Source organism: Heptranchias perlo, chromosome 24, assembly GCF_035084215.1.
Source record: "Heptranchias perlo isolate sHepPer1 chromosome 24, sHepPer1.hap1, whole genome shotgun sequence".
Classification (NCBI taxonomy): Eukaryota; Metazoa; Chordata; class Chondrichthyes; order Hexanchiformes; family Hexanchidae; genus Heptranchias; species Heptranchias perlo.
Window position 1 is genome coordinate 40,912,515 of NC_090348.1, and position 26,351 is coordinate 40,938,865.

Genomic DNA, 26,351 nt, shown 5'->3' on the forward strand with positions numbered 1-26,351 from the left:
CGGGGGGGGCTTTGAAATGGTAATGAAAATCAAGATAAACACTGCCCTAAACTTCAATGGAGGAAAGGAGAAGGAACTATCAGGACCAATCCTGTATCAAGCCAGCAAGCCCCTCCAAAGTCTGAGCATCAAGATTACAGGCCAGAATGAGGCCACAGAGACAGCTGCAGTCATGCGTCCATCACTTGCCCTCTGTGATCAATGTTCGTAGAACCAGGAAAACGGCCAGGCCGGAAAGCAAAGTCTACCGTTGCATTTTAGTACACATCCACTCCCTTCACCACCGGCGCACCGTGGCTGCAGTCTGCACTATCCACAGTATGCACTGCAGCAACTCGCCAAGGCTTCATCGATTGCACCTCCCAAACTCGCGACCTGCACCACCTGGAAGGACGAGGGCAGCAGGTGGATGGGAACACCATCACCTCCAAGTCACACACTATCCTGACTTGGTCATATATCACCATTTCTTCATCGTCGCTGGGTCAAAATCCTGGAACATCCTTCCTAACAGCACTGTGGGAGAACCTTCATCACACTGACTGCAGCGGTTCAAGAGGCAGCTCACCACCACCTTCTCAGGGGCAACTAGGAATGGGCAACAAATGCTGGCCTCGCCAGAGACACCCACATCCCAAAAATGAGTGCTAAAAATTCAAATATGAATGTATTTATACTTTTGTTAAAGAGCAGAATTGTTTTATTTGCACCATTTGACTAGTGTTATTGCTAACAATTCGATCTCTGCAGGATGGCTATTTTAACAGGTGGTATACAGTACTTCTGTGCTTCTTATTTCACAAGCGTTTTGGTTAGAGGGCTTGACAGGGTAGATGTTGAGAGGCTGTTTCCCCTGGCTGGAGAGTCTAGAACTAGGGGGGGGGTCATAGTCTCATGATAAGGGGTCAGCCATTTAGGACTGAGATGAAGAAAAATTTCTTCAGTCAGAGGGTTGTGAATATTTGAAATTCTCTACCCCAGAGGGCTGTGGATGCTCAGTCGTTGAGTATATTCAAGACTGAGATCGATAAGATTTTTGGACTCTAAGGGAATCAAGGGACATAGGAATAGGGTGAGAAAGTGGAGTTGAGGTAGAAGATCAGCCATGATCTTATTGAATGGTGGAGCAGGCTCAAGGGGCCGTACGGCCTACTCCTGCTCCTATTTCTTATGTCCTGTTTGGGGAGAGCACAGTGGTGGCTGGCCATCTTTTTTGACAGGTGTGGCACAGCTGTACATACCTAACGGAGCCAGCATGTTACCAACGGGAGTGGGCATGCGCAATGCTTTTTATTTCCTTGTCCATAGCTGTCTTTCATTATTAGAAGAAAGCACGGTCAAAGAACAGAGTGAGAGGGGAGCCAGTAAACACAGGGGAGGAGAGGAACCCCTCAATAATTACTTTGGCAAAGGGCAGCTGCTTTTCTTCAACTCGTTCTTCCCGGTATGCACGTCATGAACCCCCATCCCTCCCTCTAATCACAGCCCAGCCCAGGCCTCTCTCTCTCTCCTTCTGCCACCCCCGGCAGACCTTCTTGTGGAATCCCACCACCATGATGTGGAGCAGAGACCCCACCGCTCAGCTCCATCCCACTCGCCCGGGGTCCGAGCTGCGGTCGACAGCGACACCGACGCCCCATTTGCCTCACCCGACGACCCACCTCTGGGGGAGCGACCTTCGTCCCTCACTCTCCCCCTTCCAAACTCCAAGCCTCCCCCTGCCCCTTGCACACAGTGCGTCTCACTACCCCTCCCCCCCCCCACCTCATGCTCCATGAGTTACTTTTCCCTTTTCACGCTTTGACCATCGCTCAGATGGTCTCTATCTTGGTGACAAGGAAATCCCTACCGTTTCCCCGCCCGAGACCAGCTAACTCAGTACTGACTAGGAATCAAATCTCAGATGTTCTTGGTCCATCCGGTTCAGTTCCACACTGCGTAGGAAAAACTACCACCTGAGCCATTGGGGAGTGGCTCTAGATACTTTCAACAACAACTTGCATTTATATAGCACCTTTATTGTAAAACGTCCCAAGGTGCTTCACGGGAACGTAATCAGACAAAAAACTGACATCGAGCCAAAGGAGACATTAGGACAGATGAGCAAAAGCTTGATCAAAGAGGTAGGTTTTAATGAGCGACTTAAAGGAGGAGGGAGGTGGGGAGGTTTAGGGAGTGAATTCCAGAGCTTGGGGCCCAGCCAGCTGAAGGCACAGCCGCCAATGGTAGGACGCAGGAAGTCGGGAATGCACAAGAGGCCAGAATTGGAGGAAAGCAGAGATCTCAGAGGGTTGTAGGGCTGGAGGAAGTTACAAGAGATAAGGAGGGGGCAAGGCCATGGAAGGATTTGAAACACAGGGATGAAAATTTTAAATTCGAGGTGTTGGGGGACCGGGAGCCAATGTAGGTCAGTGAGCACAGGGGTAGAAACACAAGAGGTCGGATTTTTGTGAAAATGCCACTGGATCTGATATTTAAACAGTACACCGTCAGAATAGGACGATCCCAGGTGATGCATTCTGAGGCAAATCTGCAAATATTTCTGTTGATAAATGATTCAGTCAACAGGATCAATACTACCTGCCAATTTATCAAACCTTGAACAGATTAATCGACAATTTATCTCATTATTCACAAAGGAGGGAGGAACAAATATTGTGCCTAACAATAAATGGAAAGTTCTACAGAATTAGTCTCCTCCCTGCTGTGTTTTGTTTGATCTGAAGGTCATTTCCAGTAAGTGTGAGTAAAATGCAGTTCCTAGATGTGCTGAGTCACAAGCTAAAAATCCCAGTGATATCACATGCAGAAAGGACAACAACCACTTCAAACAACCACTTTCCTTACTTCACAGTTACCAGAAAACAGTCTCAGATTAACCATTTTCCCTCCCCTCCACTCTGCTGTCTGAGTGGGTAGGAAAAGAAGTTGGGCAGTCAGCAGTTTACCGGGAATGGGAATGTGGATGTGCAAGTCCAAGGACGCTGGCTGCCCACTTGTATCTCACTCAACCGTTTGTTCTTCATGGGTGAATCTAGATAGGGAGTGTCGGGAGGCCATTGAACTGAACATCACAGCCAAGCTTGGGCACATTCGTGCACTTTTCAGAAGAGGTCCCTGAATAATGATGGAATGAAAAGCCTGGCTGACGTTCCCCCCCCCCCCCCCAAACCAAGCCTAACCCCCTGCCCCATCTAGTGAAAAGGCATTGAGGCCAACTGCAGCACTGATATCACCCAGCTAATATCAGCCAGCTAAAACCTGGCACCTTCCTGGTGTGTACACCTGTGTCGGGGGAAGCACAGAGTATCCTTTCACAACTTGAGTAGCTTTTGCATTCCCCCACCAAAAAAAAACGTTTTATAAACCACACCACCAGTGGGGAGCCGCACTCGAATGGAATGCAGGTCAGAGAATCAATGCTACAATGTTGTAGCCCTATCTCCAATCCACATTCTCTTTCGGGTTTTGCATTTCCCTACATTACAACAGTGACTACACTACAAAAGTACTTAATTGGCTATAAAGCACGTTGGGACGTCCTGAGGTCCTGATTTTCAGTGTCCCTGATTTTCTTCATCTAGGAAGATTATGTCGTTATCACTGACAAATCAATAATCACACTCCAGCTACGGATACACGCACGTACACGCACACAGCTGAACCATGGCCGATGGGTCAAATGACCTCGGACCGTGCTAGAAACTTCAGTGGTCCTTTAATGTTGAATCGCCACACCCGCCAACTCCCTAACACTAAAAATTAACAAACCGGGAAGCAGAGCTCTACGCATTCGTTCAAGCGCTGCATTGTCGCTGAGCTCAACGAAAGGTGTAGTTGGCAGAATAACTCAGATCTTCCAGCTGAGCCACAAATATTGATCAGATACTGCTGGTCGCCTTGATACGTCCGCCTAACCCTGGCTTCATTGATCTACTGAGAAACCCTGAATATTGAGAGAGGGAGGGGACGAAAAGGGTAAAATATATTTGTCTCGCCCTCAGTTGCTGTTGATCGCAGGGAAATGAGCTGCCTCATGAAGGGAAGAGTGACCTGCGAAATACGATTTCAGACTGATAACTAACCCATTTGCCTATGCTGGCTCTCAGAATTGAAGCAATGGTATATAATGGGACGAATGCTGCAAATTTCAATGACACTGATGTTGCAAAGTTCCTGACGCCCTCAACTCCTTTCATGGGGTATCTGACTTTTATTTAGTGAAGTAACTGTTGGGGATCATTTTCAACCAGTGTAAAACTGGCATTGCAAGTCAGGTGCCCATTACAGAAACTGCTTGATTTTCCTTTCCAAATGGAAAATCGGGCGGTTTCCAGAACAAGTGCCCAGCTCCTAATGCTAGTTTTGCGCTCCGCAGTAAATTGATAATACCCCCCGTTGTCTCTTAAATGCTTGAGAATACGTCTTAAATGTGCTGACCTAGAAAACTAGCAAAAGCTAACAAAGCAGATAGCCAAACAGCCCTGAATGCAGTCTGTGACACATAAAAACAAGTAATTACAAAGAAACCGCAGTGGGACATAAGCCTGTTGTAACTGAAGCTGCAGGTATACGCAACAGTCCATCACTTCAATTGCAGGACAAAAAAAACTAAAGTACATGAAAACAAGACTTGCAGTGGTGGAGAATTTAGAAATTGGGAGTGCTGAATGAAGGCGATACATTTTTTTAAGGGAGATTGGGGTAGGGGGGAGAAAATGTTGAATCTTGATATTTTGTTTTGTGCCTTCTCCATTTTGGAGTCTCTTGTAGTTAGTTCTTCCTTTCAAGCCAAAGATATTTTTTTTTCTCGTGGAAGGTCAGAGATTTAAATATGAATATAAAGCAACTTGAATACAATCTGACCGGGTGCCATTCCTTCCATTGAGGATTTATCCTACATAGAGTTTCAGACCCAGTGTCACTTCTGTAATTACTGGTATAAGCGAGCATGAATGTCGTCTTCTCTTGCTCCCTTAAGATAACCCATGAGCTACTGCAGCTCAGTTTTCCTACCCATTTGATTCTCTAAGCAGGATGGATCACTGGATGTTAGAGGGAGAGGAAGATAGTTGGCCAAGAGATTCAAATGGACACTGGATACCAAGCACAAGCGTGAAACACTGAAAGGAGGAGAAGACCAGGCCACAAGAGGATCTACGACACCCTCTCCTCACATAAGGTAAATTAGAAATAAAGTCTTGCATTTATATAATGTCTTTCATGACCTCAGGACGTCCCAAAGTGCTTTACAGCCAATGAAGTACTTTTGAAGTGTAGTCACTGTTGTAATGTAGGAAATGCAGCAGCCAATTTGCACACAGCAAGGTCCCACAAACAGCAATGTGATAATGACCAGATCATCTGTTTTAGTGATGTTGGTTGAGGGATAAATATTGTCCAGGACACCGGGGAGAACTGCCCAACTCAAATTAGTGCGATGGGATCTTTCACGTCCACCTGAGAGGGCAGATGGGGCCTCGGTTTAATGACTCATCCGAAAGACAGCACCTCTGACAGTGCAGCACTCCCTCAGTGCTGCCCATAACATAATGGAATTACAGCCATAGCGACATTCAGCCTCTCGTTGGGTGATCGTCACTTCCCAACAGAGACCAAAAAAAAGTGTTGTGAGCATAGTGAACTACCCTCTGGTTAATATAATTAATGAATTTGACATTTTAGAAATGGCCATAAACAAAGTTTTATTCGATTAATACTCTGGTTGCACGACATTTTAGTTTGAATTCCAAAAAATATGCAAACAATGCAGATCACATTCAGCTATGAACTAAAAGGCTGTTTGTAGAATCTGCATAAAGTACTGGAGTGCATAACTGACATGGAGCTCCAAAGTCTGCGAGCTATGTGACAGTGCCCTCAAGCATTTTAAAAAGGAAAAGCTTATTGAAAAGTGACTGGAACTTTTGGACTGTAGGAATTTACCATTGAAGGCTATCGTTTCCCCTTGATTTATAGCTGCTGGATACACGCTAGGCCTTTTGGCAAAGGCGGGAAAGGGACAATGGGATTCAGATTTTCCCCAGAGAGCTGTTGAAACTTCTAGGCCTCCCTCCTCCTTATCTGAAATCATCTTCAGGTGCTCTGTTGCTTTGATTTTGTCTTTAACCCATCTTTAATTATTATGCAAAAATTAAAAGACATTTTTGCCACCCCCCCCCCCCTCACTTGCTTCACGACCTTTATTTTTCTTTAGGAGATTGCTCCGTGGGTAGCACTCTCACTTCTGAGACAGGAGGTTATAGGGGTCAAGTCCCACCCCAGAGACTTGAGCATTAAATCTAGGCTGACACTCCCAGTGCAGTACTGGGGGAGTGCGGCACTGTCGGAGGTGCCGTCCTTCGGATGAGACGTTAAACCGAGGCCCTGTCTGCCCTCGGCCGGACGTAGGTCCCATGGCACTATTTCAAAGAAGAGCAGGAGAGTTCTCCCAGGTGTGTTAGCCAATATTTTTCCCACAACCAACACCTGAAACCGATTATCTGGTCATTTATCTCATATTGCTGTTTGTGGGACCTTGCTATGCCCGAGCTGGCTGCCGCGTTTCCTACAACAGAGGCTACACTTCAAACTTACTTGATGGGCTGTAAGGCACTTTGAAAGGCGCTATATAAACGCAAATCTTTCTTTACCTGTTTAAAGTCGCTTGTGTAGCACCTGGCCCCACACAAATCAGTGCCACAGCAACTTATAACCTGGTGTCTGAGCAGCTTACAAGGGTCCCTTTAAGGACCAATAGTTCGGCCGCTCAGTTCCATGGGCTCCAGTGAAACGCCAAGATTGCACTGGGGTCCTATAGACTGCGCCTAAAGCCCGGTTTGCAGATTCAGATGGGATTCCTGCAGTTTCGGGTGGGGAGCGTTGCTTGTCTGCGTCCTGGGCCGTTTCGGAGTTCTGGGGGGCCAGCCAGAGCTGCGCCGTCAGTTTTGACCCCAGTTCCCACCCGAAAACGGGGACAAGAATCGGCCCCGTTGTTCCACTGGGCACATTCCCTCGCCTACAAATTGTGAGGATTCATTGTCTGATCAAACCTTATTTGCAGGAAGAAAATGACAACAGACTCAAAATGTTTTCACTGACAACGTATGATTTTCCACGTAAATCGATCTCTGCAGTTGGGGAAACAGAAAGAAAATTCAATACACAGCAAACCAGATAACTCTCAGGAGAGGGCGAAAAGTAGTTCACAACCCAATTCACTGACTTGAAACTAAACAGAAATTGGATAGGCGGATAGCGATCAATCAAAATATATAAACGCATGCTGCAGATCACAAAAATATACACTGGACATCAACAATCCAGGTTGTATATAAACATCTGTGGATTGCAGTAGCAAAAATGTAATAAGTTTGCGTAATTTACTTCAATAAATCGGCCTCGTTTTTCCACTGGGCACATTCCCTCGCCTACAAATTGTGAGAATTCATTGTCTGATCAAACCTTATTTGCGGGAAGAAAATGACCAACAAAATCAAAATGTTTTCACTGACAAGGTATGATTTTCTCGGGCGCTGTAATTTCACACCCCTCTTCAAAAGTTTGTATTTTAAAATGTATCTCAGTATTCAAACTGACACACCTTCCCACTTTTGATCAGCAGTGTTTGTGGATTATAATGTCCCATGTTTAATCCGGGATGAGTCTGGTTGCCTTTTGGATCAACCTGAAATATAATCAACATGATTCTGAACAGACTTACCGCCCTGATTGATAACACGGGTTAGAATGGCATTGTGCACAACACTGTTAAGATTACAGCGCCCTTAAAAATGTGATGGGAGCCCGTGTGTCTTATACAAACTCTGAGTCACAGAGTTAAAATCAATGTGCAGGAGGCAGCCAGCTGCTGTCTCCACAATACAACAGGTCACCTCAAGTCTCAAACTCCTTCCACTTCAGTAGAAAGCAAGCGCGTAAAATTAACACGGTACAAATGGAAACCAGACTGCACGGGCAATTTGGGCTGGGCTGTTTTCAAATCGGCAGGAGGGGAATTTCGTTTCAAAAGAAAAGTCTGCCAATTCTCAATCAGACCACTGGGTGGAGCATCCCACCTTGTAGATCACCAAATTTCTGTTCTGGTCTCCCCTCATCCAGCGGTTAGTGCATCTCCTACCCCTGGAACCAGAAAGTAATAATTGTAACTCTGAACGGGGGGGCGAGAAACCAAGTCACCCACAGGCGTGCTCTGACAAAGAATTCGCCCAGCCCCTTCAAAGAAAGCAGCCTCAAATGCGTCTACTTTCAAGTCAGGTGCTGGTCTTCACTGTGTCACTGGCAGCATGACTGCTTTAATCAGTGCAAGTGCGGGGGGGACCAGCTCAGCCTATTCCACTCTGCCAAACCGGCACATGTGCAGACTCGCGCCCTTGTGGAATGTGAGTAATAACCACGGGAGGGACAAAAAAAATGAAAACATCTTGGGAAAGAGTGGAGGGGAAAGTAACAAGTAACGTCTCCAACGTTTTAATAAGTCACCCTGGCATCTCTTCAACTGTATTCGTGACAAAGAACAGATACACACCGCAAAATGAATTGTGAATGAGTTTTTATTTATAAAGTACATAACCCTTAAAATTGATCAGTATGTCAGTAACGGTGGGCCAAGTTATGCATCAGAGCGAGTGTCAACCACATATGTGCCTTGTCAGATTGTACAGCGTTGCTCATCGTCTGAAGGAATCTGCAATGCCCGGTTTATGTTTCAGTAGAACTCAAGCCCGCATTATAGCCGCAATCCTCCTCCTGACGAGAGGAGCTGATCTCAAACCTAGGTAGGGAATTATAGGGCAGCTGCAAAGGTCCAACTGGGGCTGGCCAGAAAAACGGTAACCGTCTCTTCCAGTCCTGTATATTCCTATGTTGCTAGGTGGCGGATTCAACTGCGCCAACTCCAGTGATTACACTGGAGCCGAAACAGCATTACTTCAACAACAATTTGCATTTATGTAGCACTTTTAATGTAATAAAACGTCCCAAGGCGCTTCATAGGAGCGATTATCAAACAAAATTTGACACCGAGCCACTCAAGGAGACATTTGGACAGGTGACCAAAACCTTGGTCAAAGAGGTAGGTTTTAAGGAGCATCTTAAAGGAGGAGAGGTAGAGAGTGAGAGACTGTAACCGTAGGTTATAACCATTAGGCTGCTTTATACCAAAATTAAGTGCCAGAATTGTAAGGACATGATAGTTGCAGCCAATTTGATGCTACAACTCATTCTTTATCTCTGATTTGGGTGGATGGTAAGAAAACACTCTCAGTTCCTGCTCTTGATCACCGTATAGTGACCTCTGCTGAAAAGTGCATGTACGGATACTGGGTGAGGACAAGATCGGAATGAGCTGTGATGCCCTTACACAATCCAACAGGTTGCTGAGACTCTGTTCCACACGTAAAGAACAGTTAACTGCCAGAGGTACCAGACGGCTGAACAGGCACCTGGAGAACTCGATGCCAGCACAATCCGACCACTTCAGAAAAGGAGGAAAGAAATTTGGAAAAAGGAAGAAATTGGTTAAGTGTCAGTTCAACGGTATTTACGTTGTTAGGCAGGGCAAATGGACGCAGGCAATCACGTTGAGATGGAGCACTAACAAATCTAACAGCTCGGCTTGCAAGGATGCATTTTCTCCTCAGAGTAAGAAGGTTGTGGGTTCAGGTCTTGCTCCAGGACTTGGCTACATAGCCCAGGCTGACACCGCGCTACCGTAGGCAGGGAATGCTTCACTGCGGTGCCATACTGCAGTTGAGGCATTAAACCGAGGCTACATCACTTTGCTGTGGTGAGCGTTAATGCCACTGCATTATTTGCGGGAGAGCAGGGGGGCTCGTCCCATGTCCTGGTCAACATTCCTCCCTCAACCAACACCACCAAAAACAGGTCAACAGTTTTTATTCATTTCATTATTGTTCGTGGGATCGTGCGGTGTACAGTTTAGCCGCTACGTAATACTCAAAGTAAATTATATGTGAAGCACTTTATATAGTGTCATATCACATCTCAAAGGCTTTATTAAATATTACTGTACAGATATCGCCATTTTAGTGGATTATAAATCATCAGATAACTGTTTGGTTAATTTAACACTAATGCACATCTGCATGTACTTTTTGCTAAGCATTTCTTGTTTGGCTTAATAAACACAGTTATTGTTAGAGCATCAGTGCATCCAGAGGAATGCAGATCAAGACATTTTTAAACCGATCACACCAGTGTCCTTGAAGACAAGAGCATTATATTGATATAATGCACTGCTCCCTCGTTGATGTCCCCCACACAGGTCAATTGCCATGGTTACTGCAGGGTATTGGTTAAGGTCGGAATGTTGACCAGGACATCTCTTCGCTACATAAAACTAAATCAGTTCAGGAGCTGTGAGGTGCTTCAAACATTGCTTCAAGACACTTAACACCCGATCTCACCACATTAAAAGCTTTGCTGGGTAACGCCCACGACAGCTGAGTGGGTAAAACACCACCTGGTACAACACGACAGAGCAGAAGTTCAAAGATTCGATACAAGCAGCAGGACTCAGCTAGTGCAGCAGTTGGACCACTACAAACAGATTCTGTGCCTAAAGGCGAGGGAGAAGTTATAATAAAAAAAAACACCAGCCAGATGCCCACCCCTGATCACTATCCACTGTCACCTGCTGGAAAATGTGCGTTTGTGGGCAGGTTTGAACTCGGCTGTGACGTCCCACAGCAGGTTGAGCCGATTGGCCTGCTGCCACACGCGGTCAAATAGCAGCCACCTGATGTATTGAAGGGTTACTGATTCTCCTGGAACAATGTCTGCACCTTCAGAGGCGAGGGAAGAACACCAGACATTAGTTAGGAGGGTGGAACGGGGTTTAAAAATTTTCAAGCGTGATTTTGAAAAGTTAATTTTTCACCCAGCTGTTAAATAAATATCCTGGCCTAGGGTGAAGGATACATCTTTATAGACGAGGAGGGGGCCTGGATGAGGGGAATCTGGGATTGAAAAAAAATTGCTAGAAAAGGTCACTCAGACAATTCAACATTTATTAAGTTACATCTCGGTTTATGATATGCTCAACCACTGATTGGTTCATATAATGTAGTTTTGGTAACTATTATCCATGTCGATATACGACTTCTGCATGTAATAGTGAAATCTCCCGTGGCATTGCTCAGAAGTAGTCCAGGGTCTGCAGCATGGCGGTGATGTTGAGTCACTAACCTAGCCTCTCCCTTTATGCTCCATTCAAGTACTTCCTGTAGGAATCCCAAGTAATCGTAACTGTTTGTAATTGTTGCCGAGATCAATTAGAGTTCAGTCCATTGTTTGTAAATTTCACATGAATGACTGGATTTGTAATTGTAACAAGGTGCAACATTTTGAGGAGTGACGTCTGTCGTTTATGCACATTCAATTGGAAATATTTTTTTTCCAAATCCACACCATTTCCCAGTTCAATGGGAACTGCTGTGGACTTTACTGAAATATATTTATTATGTTTGCTTGTAGTTGACCACCAATTCCTCCACGAGACATGCAGGACGATCGTTCAATGTGACCAGTTTCCAATCTTTCCTTCCCCATGGGGTAGCACGTGGCTGCGATTGGGAACTCATTGTCGGACATCATGCCAGTAACAAACTTCTCTTGCCAAGGGAAAGTGAGAATAGCCTGCTTGCTACACTCTGGTGCAAAACTGAACACCTTAACACAGTGAAGACCGTTTGCAGTGTTACCTACTGCAACATTCACAACATTTTATCTTCAGAGTAGTTCACCTTTCAATGGTCCTCAAGGGCAATTAGGGATGGGCAATAAATGCTGGCCTTGCCAGCGACACCCACATCCCATGAACGAATTTTTTAAAAAGTCCACTTAATCGCACCTGATACATTGTGCCCGGCCAGTACGCTACTCAAGTCCACCCTTTGTGCCACAGCGTGATAGCAATCAGGTTTGTTCCTGCAGTTCCCCCAGTCCTGGTCACAGCTGCCACTTTTCCAGAGGGAGTGAGTAAATCAGGACTAGCCAATAAAGATCACTCTAATAATACCTCCCAGTAGCATCACCACAGAAGCTGGGAGGTTAACCTTCCCCGTGCAAAGTACATACAGACCTAAAAGAAGGAAATGATGCTTCTGCAAACTGAGCTGCATTGCCCTAGACTATTGTGTGGAGACATTGTACGACATGCCCCATTAAACAGTCTGTCACAATCTCATGAGGATGATGGTTGAGTTGATCCATTTCTTGCAGGAACTCAGCTGAGTTTCATCCTAGATACTGCCTACTTAAAAGGAACAGGTGATGCGGTCCAGTTAGATCGACCGGTTCTGATCTTGTTTTTGTCCCTTTCACCTCCTCAGCCTTGTGTTGGTGTAGCAGGGCGCAGGATAGGTATAGGGCAAGGACTGGTATTATGGTGCACGTGCTAAGGTTTGTTTTGATGTTAACGGAAAGTCACTGAAAACCTTCAAAGAAATGAAGTTGCATTTATATAGTGCCATTCCTGTCCTTAGGATGTTCCAAAGTGCTTTACAGCCAACTAAATACTTTTGTAGTGCAATCACTGTGATGTCGTAGGCAAATGCAGTAGCCAATTTGTACATAGCATAGTTGCACAAAAGCGATGAGATAAATGACCATTGATCCTTTTTTTGAAATGGTGTTGGTTGACGAATAAATGTTTTCCAGGACACCAGAATTCCCCTGCTCTTCTTCAAATAGTGCCCTTTCATATCCACCTGAGGGCAGCTCCAACAATGCAGCATTCCCTCAGTACTGCAGTGAATTGTCAGCATAGATTATGTGCTCAAGGACTGGAGTGGGGCTTGAATCCATGACCTTCCGACTCAGAGGCAAGAGTGTTACCCACTGAGCCAAGAACTGCAGAGTACAACGACATGCACACTCAAACCCGGTTGTTTAATACAAGTAGAACAGTCTTATGCATCTTAGATCATCATCGACAAGAACAGCATAAACAGAGATAATAATCGTTCTAATTTTCAGTGGTCAGACAGGTGAAAGACAGAACTGGAACAATTACTGTAGTCTTCAGTATGGTACACATCATTGTTATTGCATCGTTATCACTGCTGACAGACTGAAGACGGCTGTTGTTCCCCAATCATTATAACCGATTTCAAATGGTGCTAGATAAATGTATAGACTCTGAACACCAAGAGAAATCAGTCATCCTCTAAGGGGGAAAAAATGGAGGTAGGGGTGGGGGTGGCACATCCAGCTGGAAGAAGGGGCGAGGGAGTCAGTCAACTTCTAGTCCTTCATGAACAAACTTATTTCAAGCAGCAGTAATGATACAAGTAAAAATCCATGAACATTGGCAACATTTAACCTCACCGAATTCACTGACCATATGTCATCCAAGTCACATTATTAAGTGGAGCAATTAGAATTCAATAATCAAAACACCAAGAGGCCCTTCAAACATACCAATATCTGTCACAATAACCAGATTTATTAGAGTACATTTAGAAAGTTTTTTCTTCCCTTTACCCACCTGAATTTGCTCACATTTGTTGGTCAACAAAATGAGTTAAAGCCTCACCCCTAGGTCTCAGTGAACACAGCTGCGAGGATGTGTGCACAAGTGACTGGGCCTCTCCCTCCCTCCTTGTAAAGAGGTCGCTTGGCCAATGCCCAGCAACTATCTACGATTATAGAGGCGAGATGGGGGCATTTGCCCATGGTAAATCACAGGGGTCAATCAATGAACGCGACTCTGGGGTGCGGGATATTGACTCCACCATAACACGGTAAGGTCGCCTCTTGCTACTAACTGGTTGAAGTGGGCAGCCGTATGAAAAACAACTTCCTAACTGCGTGTGTGCTGAGAAAAGGGATCTCCCTTAAACGTCCAACAGCATATGTGGGAATTTGTTAAAACACTCTAGGCAGAAATGACAAGAGTAGATGAAAGACTATATGTGGGTGTTTTATGAGCAAATAAAAAGAGCAAAAAGATCCCCTGAAGGGCTGTTCAGTCCACGAGCCAAAAAAAAAAAATGTAGGTCAAATTCTTTTCTGCACAAGAAAACATGTTTTGCCATGATGAAGTAAAAATTTATAAAAACCAGGGCTGAAAAACCAAGGTTTCAAATGTTCAAGTAAGATTGGTTGTTCAAATGCGCACTGAATAAAATCCATGTGAATAATAATTACAAGTCCATATTTAGTGAGGAAGAAAATAGCAAAAAAAAATGCAGACCCGTACAGCAGCACACCACAAACCATTGCATTCCAGGGCACGCAGATGGCTCAATAGGCAGCCGAAAACAATCAGTTCAATCTGTCAACACTGGTTCTGCACCACAGCCTTCAGTCTTGCACCACAGCGGGGGACCCATTCAAACATCACATTAATGCACTGGGTGTAACACTCTGGGGACTTGTGTCTCAGCCTATAAATCAATCAGGGACACAGGCCACAAACATTCAGGGACGTGTGACCAAAATCAGAGGCACTGGTTTTTGATGAGTCTGCCACCTCCATACTGTCTCGCGTCTGAACTTTTACATCTCGTGTGTTGCATACTCTTCTATTTGAGCACTTCAGCTGTACAGTGAATGCTGGGATAGCCCTGCCTTCAAACAGTATTCACTTGTTTCTCTCTCTCAAGAGCAAGCGAGAGAAAGAGAGAGCGAGAAACGGTGAGAGCGAGCAAGTGACAGAGAGCGCATGCGAGTGAGAGCAAGCGGAAGAGAGCGCCAGCAAGAAGAGCAAGCAAGTGAAGTTTGAGCTTGAAAGCCAGGAATTACTGGTACTGTTCATACATGCAGAATAAACAGCTTTGTCCACCAGTAAGTTCAGGTTATCCCAGGCATACCAGGACATTCGACACAGAACCTCTTTTTCGACAGCTACAGCACCTGTTTCACTGTGAAGTCAATACTGTGCAGCAGAGGGGAGTTCTCTGAATCAGGGATGAATACAGACTTAATAGCTTTTGTAGCAAGTTCGCCAGAGCTCCCCCCATTTGACATTTTTGCAAATTTCAGCACAGACTTGACCTTGAACACAAAAAATCACCAAAAACATACCGTTAAAAATAAAATGTGTAAACCTGCGTAACAACTATTTCTGTGAACTTTTGCGAGTTTGGTCTTCAGTCTGAACAGGTACGAGGGTGATGAAAGTCTTTCTCCAAGAACACTGATTTCAAATGGTGCTAGACACAGCTCTGTTAAATCTAAACCACCATATGGAACCAGCTTCCTGGAGAAGTTTTACTGTCTTCTTCAAGCACCATCCAAGCTAAAATGTGTACATTCCATCACGTGAAGTCCATGTCCAACACTTGAAGAATATCAAGGAGCGTTGTGCAGTATTTGGGAAGGAGGTTACAACAATGGTAAGAGACAAATTTGTCTTTGTAATTGAAAGTAGAAGTAAACTAGCTTCAATATAAAGCACACAAGCGCCAGTTTGGAACAAGCATCCCAGCAGACTGAACAAATTATTAATTCTGCCCCCTCCTCCATATATGTACTGGAAGAGCAAAGGAGATTGCATTTTTTAGGGGAGGGTATAAGGCTCAACCTGCTTCTGTCCTAAACTCAAATTCACAGGGTGCACTTAAAGCAGGGGTTGCTGGATCAGATCTGAAACTTCTCTGGGTCAGTGACATACCACACACAAAGCATTTACCAGAGACATCGAGGGAGCCCATGGAGCATTTTAAAAAAAAAAGACAAAACAGGGTTAGAAAGTAGAAAAAATGAGTCAACTCTGCTCTCTTCTGTAGATCTCTTTCTCTGTATGCCTCGTACACAGTTCCCATTCTTCTTTCTCTACATCTCTTTCTGGTACATGTTGCATCTTACTCTCTGTACGCTGGTCCCTTTTTCACCCTGCATGTCTTGTACTCTTTTTTTTTTGTGTAACAGAGACCTAGGGCTCCAAAATTCAGATAACTGCACAAAGGATCTCGTCTCACAGGAAGGTGTGGGAGGAGTGGGCTGCAGCAGGCGTCGTCTCGTTGCCTTCACGTAAGGGAGTGGAGGGAGGAAAGGTATAATCCGAGAGGGAGGGTCAGGCCGAATTGGGAGGAAGAGGGGGCACTGGGGTTTGGAGGGAGCGGGAAGACGAGGGCTTGGCTACAATGTCATAGTCTGGCCGGTTCATGTGGCTGCTTACGTGGTTAGCGTGGACCAAGTCAAGTTTGTGGGGCACAAGACAAAAGTATATTCAAAATCTATCACGTACACCAAATGGATGAATTATATTGCTTTATAAATCATTACAAAACACTATCAATAATTTTAATGTTTAAGCTCGATTAGCAGTCTAAGCAAACTCAATCATTCAAAACAAATGTGATTATATGACGGAAAGAGTCAAAACTGGCTTCCATTTCAACAGCATTCATCAAATGTACATCCAATATTTACTCTTCACCTACTTGGAGTCAACAGGACCGGGAAGGCTGGCTGAACCTGGGGCTGTTCAGGTATTGTTGTGCTCTGGTCTGTCAGGTCTGGTTGGGGAGGCAGTCCCTGGCTGCTGCTCTCGGGGATGAGCTGGGTCAGGACGGAACCGGCCACTGTCTCCAGGGCACAGCTGGTGGGAAGCTGCCTGCTGCGCAAGCCAACAGCAGGCACATGAACAGAAGGTGCAAGAGGATACAGGACCAAGTGGCAAAATACCCAGCGTGGCTGCTCAACAAGGGAGAGAATGGGGGAACTATCATGTTGGACAAAAATGGGTAGATTCCTCCCTGGCTTTCAAGTGATTAGTGAGATTTGATTCGTACCTGCTGTTTTACGGTCAGCATCATAATATAATCAATATTAGATGCTCACTACAATAGTGTAGTATTACAGCATTAGATACACAGACTTTTAGTAAGATAGACAGATTGTTAAAACTAGAAGGCAAACACCCTCTGTTAGTTCTGCTTGTACTAAACGTCAACAATGGCTGCGCAATTGGGACTGTCTGGCCTGAACCAGCCAGTTGGGGAACTAATCTATCTTTTCTCTTCCCGATACTGTCTGGCTTGCCGTGTCTTTCCAGAATTTTGTCATACAACAACTTGCATTTATATAGTGCCTTTAACATAGTAAAACGTCCCAAGGCGCTTCACAGGAGCGTTATTAAACATAACATAACATACAGTGGAACCTCCATTATCTCTTTCAACAGTGGGAAACCAGGCCCCGCTGAGTAATGGGACATTTCTGGACAATTAAAATCCCCAAAGTTTGATCTTATATGAAATGAAGGCAAGCACAAAGAAACAAAAGAAAAATGTTCGACTTTGAAAGTATTTATAGTGAGTATTAGCATACGGATGCCTGACGTGTATTTAGATGATTCCTTTGTCCATGATTTTAATGGAGGCGTTAACCCATTTAATACAAACATGTTAATACCTGTTAAGACAGCAGACAGAGGAATCGCACACAAATGCATTCATACACTAATAGTCACACAGTATAATTTCAAGGAGTACATAAATTTTATTCGCTAACAACAGATGAAAGAAATAATGAAACAACGGATTGTGTAATAAGGCAACTTTCTCACTGAGGGTTTTATCCGGCAAAAAACGTTTGTGAATAATGGAAGCTCCACTTTTTCTCCCCCCAGACGTCCACCAATGTGGGGTTTGAATAACATTTTATTCGTCCATGAACTGTATTGGTAAATTTCAAGAACAAAGATTTTCTTTTTGGTGGTTTGGGGGGGGGGGGGGGGGGGGGAGAAAAAGAAAGGAAAAGCAAAAATTTGCATTTAATGGGAAGCTAGAAGTACATGAGGGAGAAAGGAATAGAAGGATAAGTTGATAGAGTGAGATGAAGTAAATAGAGTAGGAGGAAGTTCGTGTGGGGCCTAAACACACCGGCATAGGGCCGAATGACCTGTTTCTGTGCTGTTAATTCCATGTAACAAGAGAAAAGCGAGCAATGAAAATGAAGGAACTCCCTCTGGTATTTCCTGTGTTTTCGCTGCAAGGTTCGGTTAATTCCTGGATATTATTGAAGTCACAGTAGTATAGCTGGTTTCTCCTCCTTCATTTTGATCTTGGAATTTGGGACAAGCTGCAACAATCCTTTGCCTCACACACCCAATCCTGTGGTGTCAAAATAAAATCATTCTGTTAAAAATATGTGTGAACAGTAACAGATGTTGGCGATGTTATCAGAACCCTCCGCAATTTACACTGTTAAATGCGTACAGACCAAACACTTGCACTCACAGCACCCAATTTGGGAACATCCCATGGGCAAAATATTTTAGCTCAAGGCAAACACACAATGAGAGAATGCACGGCATTGAGCGAGATTGTCATTATAAAGTGCCTTTTATGAGGTCTTTGTTGTCCCAAGGTGGGAATTTTATGCGGAACAATGTTGCAACCTGACTCTGAAATATGCCTTTACATACTCTCCTCCACATATCTCACTGACAAATTTATAATCAGACATGCTTCTTACAAATGCTTTTTGAGAAAATGGTCCTTGGACAGAGTTTGGGTGCGGAATAATCGTCCATTTAAATATTTTTTTAAATATAAAAAAAGTCATTTTATGTTAAGTGTTGCCTCTGATTAAAGGGGGTACCTGAAGAAGGAAACAACTGGTGCACCATCTCTTCTTTGACAAGATTCCTCAAGCCCTCCTCCTCGCAGATACCTAATATACATAAATGATAAAAAAAAACGTAACTCAGTATTCCAGAGTAGTTTGAACAGTAAATTTGTTACCATAAAGTACCTGAAGACCTCCAGATATTTGCATTTAATCCTAAACCAAAAAACGTTTAGGAAAAAAAACAAACTGAAGGAGTCGGTTGCTTTATGCTGTGCCATCCATTTTTTGTTCCCAGAGAACTATTTTATGAATCAGGTGTGCGCTTAACTGGGGTGAATACGTGTGTAAAGATATGCAGGAAAAACACCGTTCCATGCCCACGCATTGCTGAGAGAGGCACCGACAGAAGCTCTGGCAACATAAACTTAAAATGCCATTCTGTCAACAGGAAGTGAGCTCCTGATAATATAATTGTTATTTTTCATAATAGTTCTGCATTGAAAATCAAAGCTGGAGCAGCCTTCGACACTGACCTCCGTAAATTAAGTTTACAGTATTTGGAACACAGGTAATTAGACTATTTTATGAATCAGGTGTGCGCTTAACTGGGGTGAATACGTGTGTAAAGATATGCAGGAAAAACACCGTTCCAGCTCTGCCTCAGGAGGTAAACGCATCTTCAGAAGCAGTGCTGTAATATGTGTGAAACAGTGTGGTACTATGATACTTGCATTTATACTGAACTTTTATCACTGCAAAACGCCTTCACACAATCAATTACTTTGGGAGTACAGTGAATGCTATTTAAGAAAACACGGCAGCCAGTCGGCCTGTGCCAACAATAGCAACGCCCGATTAATCGGTTTATTTATTTTTTTGGCAATGTTGGTTGAGGAAAGAACACTGGGCACGATACCAGCAGAATACCATGCTCCTTCTCAATAGTGCCACGGAATCATTAGCACCCATCTGAACCACAGCTCCAGGGGATAGCACAAAGACAATGCAGCACTCTTTCAATACTGCACTGGAATGTCAGCCTACAGTACAAGCTCAAAGGCCAATATGCAGCTTGAAAGTGCAACTTCTCACCCAGAAGTCAGAATGGTATCAATCAAACCAAGCTGACGCATAGTGTACTTGCCTCTGGACGCTGGGACTACCATGACAATGTGCAGTTTTATTGCACCTTTAACATGATGAAGGCAACGAGGCAAAGAGGGGGAGGAATTTTTGAAGAGTGGTTAGGAGAACGTTCTTGACCAGTATGTTTCCGGCCCAACGAGGAAGAAGGCATTGCTGGATCTGGTTCTAGGAAATGAGGTGGGCCAAGTGGAGGAAATGTCAGTGGGAGAACATAAGAACATAGAAAATAGGAGCAAGAGTAGGCCAATCGGCCTTTCGGGCCTGCTCCGCCATTCAAAATGATCATGGCTGATAGGCTAACTCAGTACCCTGTTCCCGCTTTTTCCCCAAATCCCTTGATCCCTTTAGCATTAAGAAATATATCTATCTCCTTCTTGAATACATCCAATGCCTTCTGTGGTAGAGAATTTCATAGGTTCACCACCCACTGAGTGAAGAAATTTCTCCTCATCTCTGTTCTAAATGGCATACCCCGTATCCTGAGACTGTGACCCCTGGTTATGGAGTCCCCAGCCATCAGGAACATCCTCCCTGCATCTAGTCTGTCTAGTCCTGTTAGAATTTTATATGTTTCGATGAGATCACCCCTCATTCTTCTAAACTCCAGTGAATATAGGCTTAGTATGTCAGTCCTGCCATCCCAGGAATCAGTCTGGTAAACCTTCGTTGCACTCCCTCCATGGCAAGGACATCCTTCCTCAGATAAGGAGACCAAAACTGCACACAATACTCCAGATGTGGTCTCACCAAGGCCCTGTATAACTGCAGTAAGACATCCCTGCTCCTGTACTCAAATCCTCTTGCAATGAAGGCCAACATACCATTCGCCTTCCTAACTGTTTGCTGCACCTGAATGCTCGCTTTCAGCGACTGGTGTACAAGGACACCCAGGTCTCATTGCACCTCCCTTTTTCCCAATCTATCGCCATTCAGATAATAATCTGCCTTTCTGTTTTTACAACCAAAGTGGATAAACTCACATTTATCCACATTATATTGCATCTGCCATATTCTTACCCACTCACCCAACTTGTCTAAATCACATTGGAGCCTCTTTGCATCCTCCTCACAGCTCACATTCCACCCCAGCTTTGTGTTGTCTGCAAACTTGGAAATGTTACATTTAGTTCCCTCATCCAAATCATTGATATATATTGTGAATAGCTGGGGTCCAAGCACTGATCCCTGCGGTACCCCACTAGTCACTGCCTGCCACCCGGAAAAAGACCAGTTTATTCTTACTCTCTGTTTCCTGTCTGTCAACCAATTCTCAATCCATGCCAGTATATTCCCCCCAATCCCATGTGCTTTAATTTTGCACACTAACCTCTTGCGTGGGACCTTATCAAAAGCCTTCTGAAAATCCAAATACACCACATCCACTGGTTCTCCCCTATCTACTAGTTACATCCTCAAAAAAATTCCAGTAGATTTGTTAAGCATGATTTCCCTTTTATAAACCCATGCTGACTTTGTCCAATCCCATTAATGCCCTCCAAGTGTTCTGTTATCACATCTTTTATAATAGACTCTAGCATTTTCCCCACTACTGATGTTAGGCTAACTGGTCTGTAATTCCCTGTTTTTTCTCTCCCTCCTTTTTTAAATAGTGGGGTTACATTTGCCACCCTCCAATCTGTTGGAACTGTTCCAGAGTCTACAGAATTTTGGAAGATGATCACCAATGCATCCATCATTTCCAGGGCCACTTCCTTCAGTACTCTGGGATGTAGATTATCAGGCCCTGGAGATTTGTCAGCCTTTAGCCCCATTAATTTCCCTAGCACTATTTTTTTAACTAATACTGGTGTCCTTCAGTTCCTCCATCGCACCAGACCCTTGGTTCCCTAACATTTCTGGCAGGTTATTTGTGTCCTCCTTTGTGAAGACAGAACCAAAGTATGTGTTTAATTGTTCTGCCATTTCTTTGTTCCCAATTATAATTTCCCCCATTTCTGACTGTAAGGGACCTACATTTGTCTTCACTAATCTTTTTCTCTTGACATATTTATAGAAGCTTTTACGTTCCCTGCTAGTTTACTCTCATACTCTATTTTTCCCCTCTTAATCAATCTCTTTGTCCTCCTTTGCTGAATTCTGAACTGCTCCCAATCCTCAGGCTTGCCGCTTTTTCTGGCAATTTTATATGTCTCCTCTTTGGATCTAATACTATCCCTAATTTCTTTTGTAAACCACGGTTGAGCCACCTTTCCTGTTTTATTTTTGCGCCAGACAGGAATGAATAATTGTTGTAATTCCTGCACACGTTCTTTAAATATTAGCCATTGCCTATCCACTGCCATCCCTTTTGGTAAAGTTCCCCAATCTATCATAGCCAACTCGTACCTCATACTTTCGTAATTTCCTTTATTTAGATTCAGGACCCTAGTTTCGGATTCAACTTTTTAAAAATTCGTTCATGGGATGTGGGCGTCGCTGGCGAGGCCGGCATTTATTGCCCATCCCTAATTGCCCTTGAGAAGGTGGTGGTGAGCCACCTTCTGGAACTGCTGCAGTCCGTGTGGTGAAGGTTCTCCCACAGTGCTGTTAGGAAGGGAGTTCCAGGATTTTGACCCAGCGACGATGAAGGAACGGTGATATATTTCTAAGTCAGGATGGTGTGTGACTTGGACGGGAACGTGCAGGTGGTGTTGTTCCCACGTATGTGCTGCTCTTGTCCTTCTAGGTGGTAGAGGTCGTGGGTTTGGGAGGTGCTGTCGAAGAAGCCTTGGCGAGTTGTTGCAGTGCATCCTGTGGATGGTACACACTGCAGCCACTGTGCGCCGGTGGTGAAGGGAGTGAATGTTTAGGGTGGTGGATAGGGTGCCAATCAAGCAGGCTGCTTTGTCCTGGATGGTGTCAAGCTTCTTGAGTGTTGTTGGAGCTGCACTCATCCAGGCAAGTGGAGAGTATTCCATCACACTCCTGACTTGTGCCTTGTAGATGATGGAAAGGCTTTCGGGAGTCAGGAGGTGAGTCACTCGCCGCAGAATACCCAGCCTCTGACCTGCTCTTGTAGCCACAGTATTTATATGGCTGGTCCAGTTAAGTTTCTGGTCAATAGTGACCCCCAGGATGTTGATGTGGGGGATTCGGCGATGGTAATGCCGTTGAATGTCATGGGGAGGTGGTTAGACTCTCTCTTGTTGGAGATGGTCATTGCTCACTCTCCATCTTAATGAGGAATTCTATCATGTTATGGTCACTGTTCCCTAAGGGACCCCGCACAACAAGATTGTTAATTAATCCTTTCTCATTGCACAATACCCAGTCTAGGATCGCCTGTTCTCTAGTTGGTTCCTCAACGTATTGGTTTAGAAAACAATCACGTACACACTCCAGAAACTCCTCCCCCACAGTATTATTGCTAATTTGGTTTAACCAATCTATATGTAAATTAAAGTCACCCATGATTATAGTTGTACCCTTCTTGCATGCGTCTCTAATTTCCTGTTTAATGCTCTCCCCGACATCTCCACTACTGTTTGGGGGCCTATAGACAACCCCCACCAACATTTTCTGCCCCTTGGTGTTTCTTAGCTCCACCCATACAGATTCCACATTGTGATTTTCCGAGCCAATATCCTTCCTCACTATTGCATTGATTTCCTCTTTTACCAACAACGCTACCCCACCTCCTTTCCCTTTTTGCCTGTCCTTCCTAAATATTGAATACCCCTGGATGTTCAGTTCCCATCCTTGGTCACCCTGCAGCCATGTCTCCATAATCGCAACTATATCATAACCGTTAATATCTATCTGCACTGTTAATTCATCTACCTTATTGCGAATGCTCCGCACATTTAGACACAATGCCTTTAGACTTGTCTTTTTAAGATTGCTGGTCATCTTAGTTTTATTTTGCACTATGGCCCTATTTGTTTTTCGCCCTCGTATTCTCTGCCTTCCACTGTTGCTTCTTCCCTTTCTGTCTTTTGTTTCTATCCTTGTTTCCCCCTCCTCTGTCTCCCTGCTCAGGTTCCCATCCCCCTGCCAGCCATTCTAGTTTAAACCTTCCCCAACAGCACTAGCAAACACCCCCGCATGGAAATCGGTCCCAGTCCTGCTTGGGTGTAACCCGTGCCGCTTGTACGGGTCCCACCTTCCCCAGAACCGTCCCAATGTACCAGGAATCTAAATCCCTCCCCCCTACACCATCCCTGCAGCCACGCATTCATCCAGTCAATTCTCCTGTTACTAAACTCACTAGCACGAGGTCCTAATTTTTAATTTATCTCCTAACTCCTTAAATTCACCTTGCAGGACCTCATCCCTTTTTTTAAAAACCTATGACGTTGGTACCGATATGGACCACGACTACTGGCTTTTCACCCTCCCCCTCCAGAATGCCCTGCAGCCGCTCCGTGACATCCTTGACCCTAGCACCAGGAAGGCAACATACCATCCTGGAGTCACGTTTGCGGCCGCAGAAACACCTATCTGTTCCCCTTACAATTGAATCCCCTACCAATATAGCCCTGCCACTCTTATTCCTCCCCTCCTGTGCAGCAGAGCCACCAGTGGTGCCACGAACTTGGCTCTTGCTGCTTTCCCCTGATAAGCCATCTCCCCCAACAGTATCCAAAGCGGTATGTCTGTTTGAGAGGGAGATGGCCCCAGGGGACTCCTGCTCTAACTGCCTAGTCCTTTTACTCTGCCTGGCGGTCACCCATTTCCTTTCTGCCTGCGTAATCTTTACCTGCGGTGTGACCACCTCACTTAACGTGCTATCCACGATAATCTCAGCATCACGGATACTCCACAGTGAATCCACCCACAGCTCCAGCTCCGAAATGCGGTTAGCCAGTAGCTGCAGCTGGACACACGTCCTGCACAATGGTCGCCAAGAACACCTGTAGTGTTTCTACGTTTCTAAAACTAATTGAGCAATGGGCAGCCTTTAAAGAGGATATGGTTCGGATACAGTTTAGATACATTCCCACGAGGGAGAAAGGTAGGGCAACTAAAACCAGAGCTCCCTGGAATGACAAAAGAGGTAGAGAGTAAGATGAAGCAGAAAAAAAGGGCGTATGACTGATGCCAAGTTGATAATACAAGAACCCGGCTGAATATAGAAAGTTCAGAGGGGAGGCGAAAAAGGAAATAAGAGGGTCAAAGAGAGAGTATGAGAATAGACGGGCAGCTAACATAAAAGGGAATCCAGAAGTCTTCTATGGGCATGTAAACAGTAAACGGGTAATAACAGGAGGCGTGGAACCGATAAGGGACCAAAAAGGAGATCTATGCATGGAGACAGAGGGTATGGCAGAGGAACTAAATTAATAATTTGCATCTGTCTTTACCAAGGAAGACGCTGCCAAAGTCACACTAAGTGAAGAGGTAGCTGAGATACTGGATGGGCTAAAAATTGATAAAGAGGAGGTACTAGAAAGACTGGCAGTACTTAAAGTAGATAAATCACCCGGTCTGGATGGGATGCAATCTAGTTTGCCGAGGGAAATAAGGGTGGAAATCATCTTAGATACGGGAGTGGTGCCAGAAGACTGGAGAATTGCAAATGTTACACCCTTTTTTGAACAAGGGTGTAAGGATAAACCCAGCAACTATAGGCCAGTCAGTCAGTTTAACCTCGGTAGTGGGGAAACTTTTAGAAACGATAATCCGGGACAAAATTAACAGTCACTTGGACAAGTGTGGACTAATTAAGGAAAGCCAGCACAGATTTGTTAAAGGCAAATCGTGTTTAATCAACTTAATTGAGTTTTTGATGAGGTAACAGAGAGGGTCGATGAGGGCAATGCGGTTGATGTGGTGTATATGGTCTTCCAGAAGGCGTTTGATAAAGTGCCACATAATAGGCTTGTCATCAAAGTTGAAGCCCATGGAATAAAGGGGGCAGCGGGAGCATGGATACAGTATTGGCTAAGTAATAGGAAACAGAGTGTAGTGGTGAACGGTTGTTTTTCGGACTGGAGGGAGGTGTACAATGGTGTTCCCCAGGGGTCGGTACTCAGTTCGTTGGTTTTTTTTATATATATATTAATGACTTGGACTTGGGTGTACAGGGCACAATTTCAAAAGTTGCAGATGACACAAAACTTGGAAGTGTAGTGAACTGTGAGGAGGATAGTGATAGACTTCAAGAGGATACAGACAGGTTGGTAGAATGGGCGGACACATGGCAGATGAAATTCAACGCAGAAAAGCGTGAAGTGATACATTCTGGTAGGAAGAACGAGGAGAGGCAATATAAACTAAAGGGTACAACTCTAAAAGGGGTACAGGAACAGAGAGATCTGGGGATATATGTGCACAAATCGTTGAAGGTGGCAGGGCAGGTTAAGAAAGCATACGGGATCCTGGGCTTTATAAATAGAGGCATAGAGTACAAAAGCAAGGAGGTTATGATGAACCTTTATAAAACACTGTTTCAGCCACAACTGGATTGTGTCCAGTTCTGGGCACCTCACTTTAGGAAGGATGTAACAGCCTTAGAGAGGGTGCAGAAGAGATTTACTAGAACGATTCCAACGATGAGAGACTTCAGTTATGTGCATAGACTGGAGAAGCTGGGGTTGTTCTCCTTAGAGCAGAGAAGGTTGAGAGGAGATTTGATAGAGGTACTCAAAATCATGATAGGTCTAGACAGAGTAGATAGAGAGAAATTGTTCCCATTG

The 26,351-nt window shown here is 44.6% G+C and overlaps 1 long non-coding RNA gene across 7 annotated transcripts in view; it reads right to left on the reverse strand.

Annotated features, from left to right (window-relative positions):
* Positions 1-17,470: 17,470 nt before the first annotated feature.
* The window catches only part of LOC137341724 (uncharacterized), a 231,840-nt gene continuing 222,959 nt past the window's right edge, over positions 17,471-26,351 (reverse strand). For all 7 annotated transcript variants that reach the window (XR_010967103.1, XR_010967100.1, XR_010967104.1 and 4 more), the window contains 2 exons: positions 18,598-18,669; positions 17,471-18,107 (listed from right to left, as the gene is read on the reverse strand). This is a non-coding gene — a long non-coding RNA (uncharacterized lncRNA). The remainder of the gene's footprint in view (positions 18,108-18,597; positions 18,670-26,351) is intronic.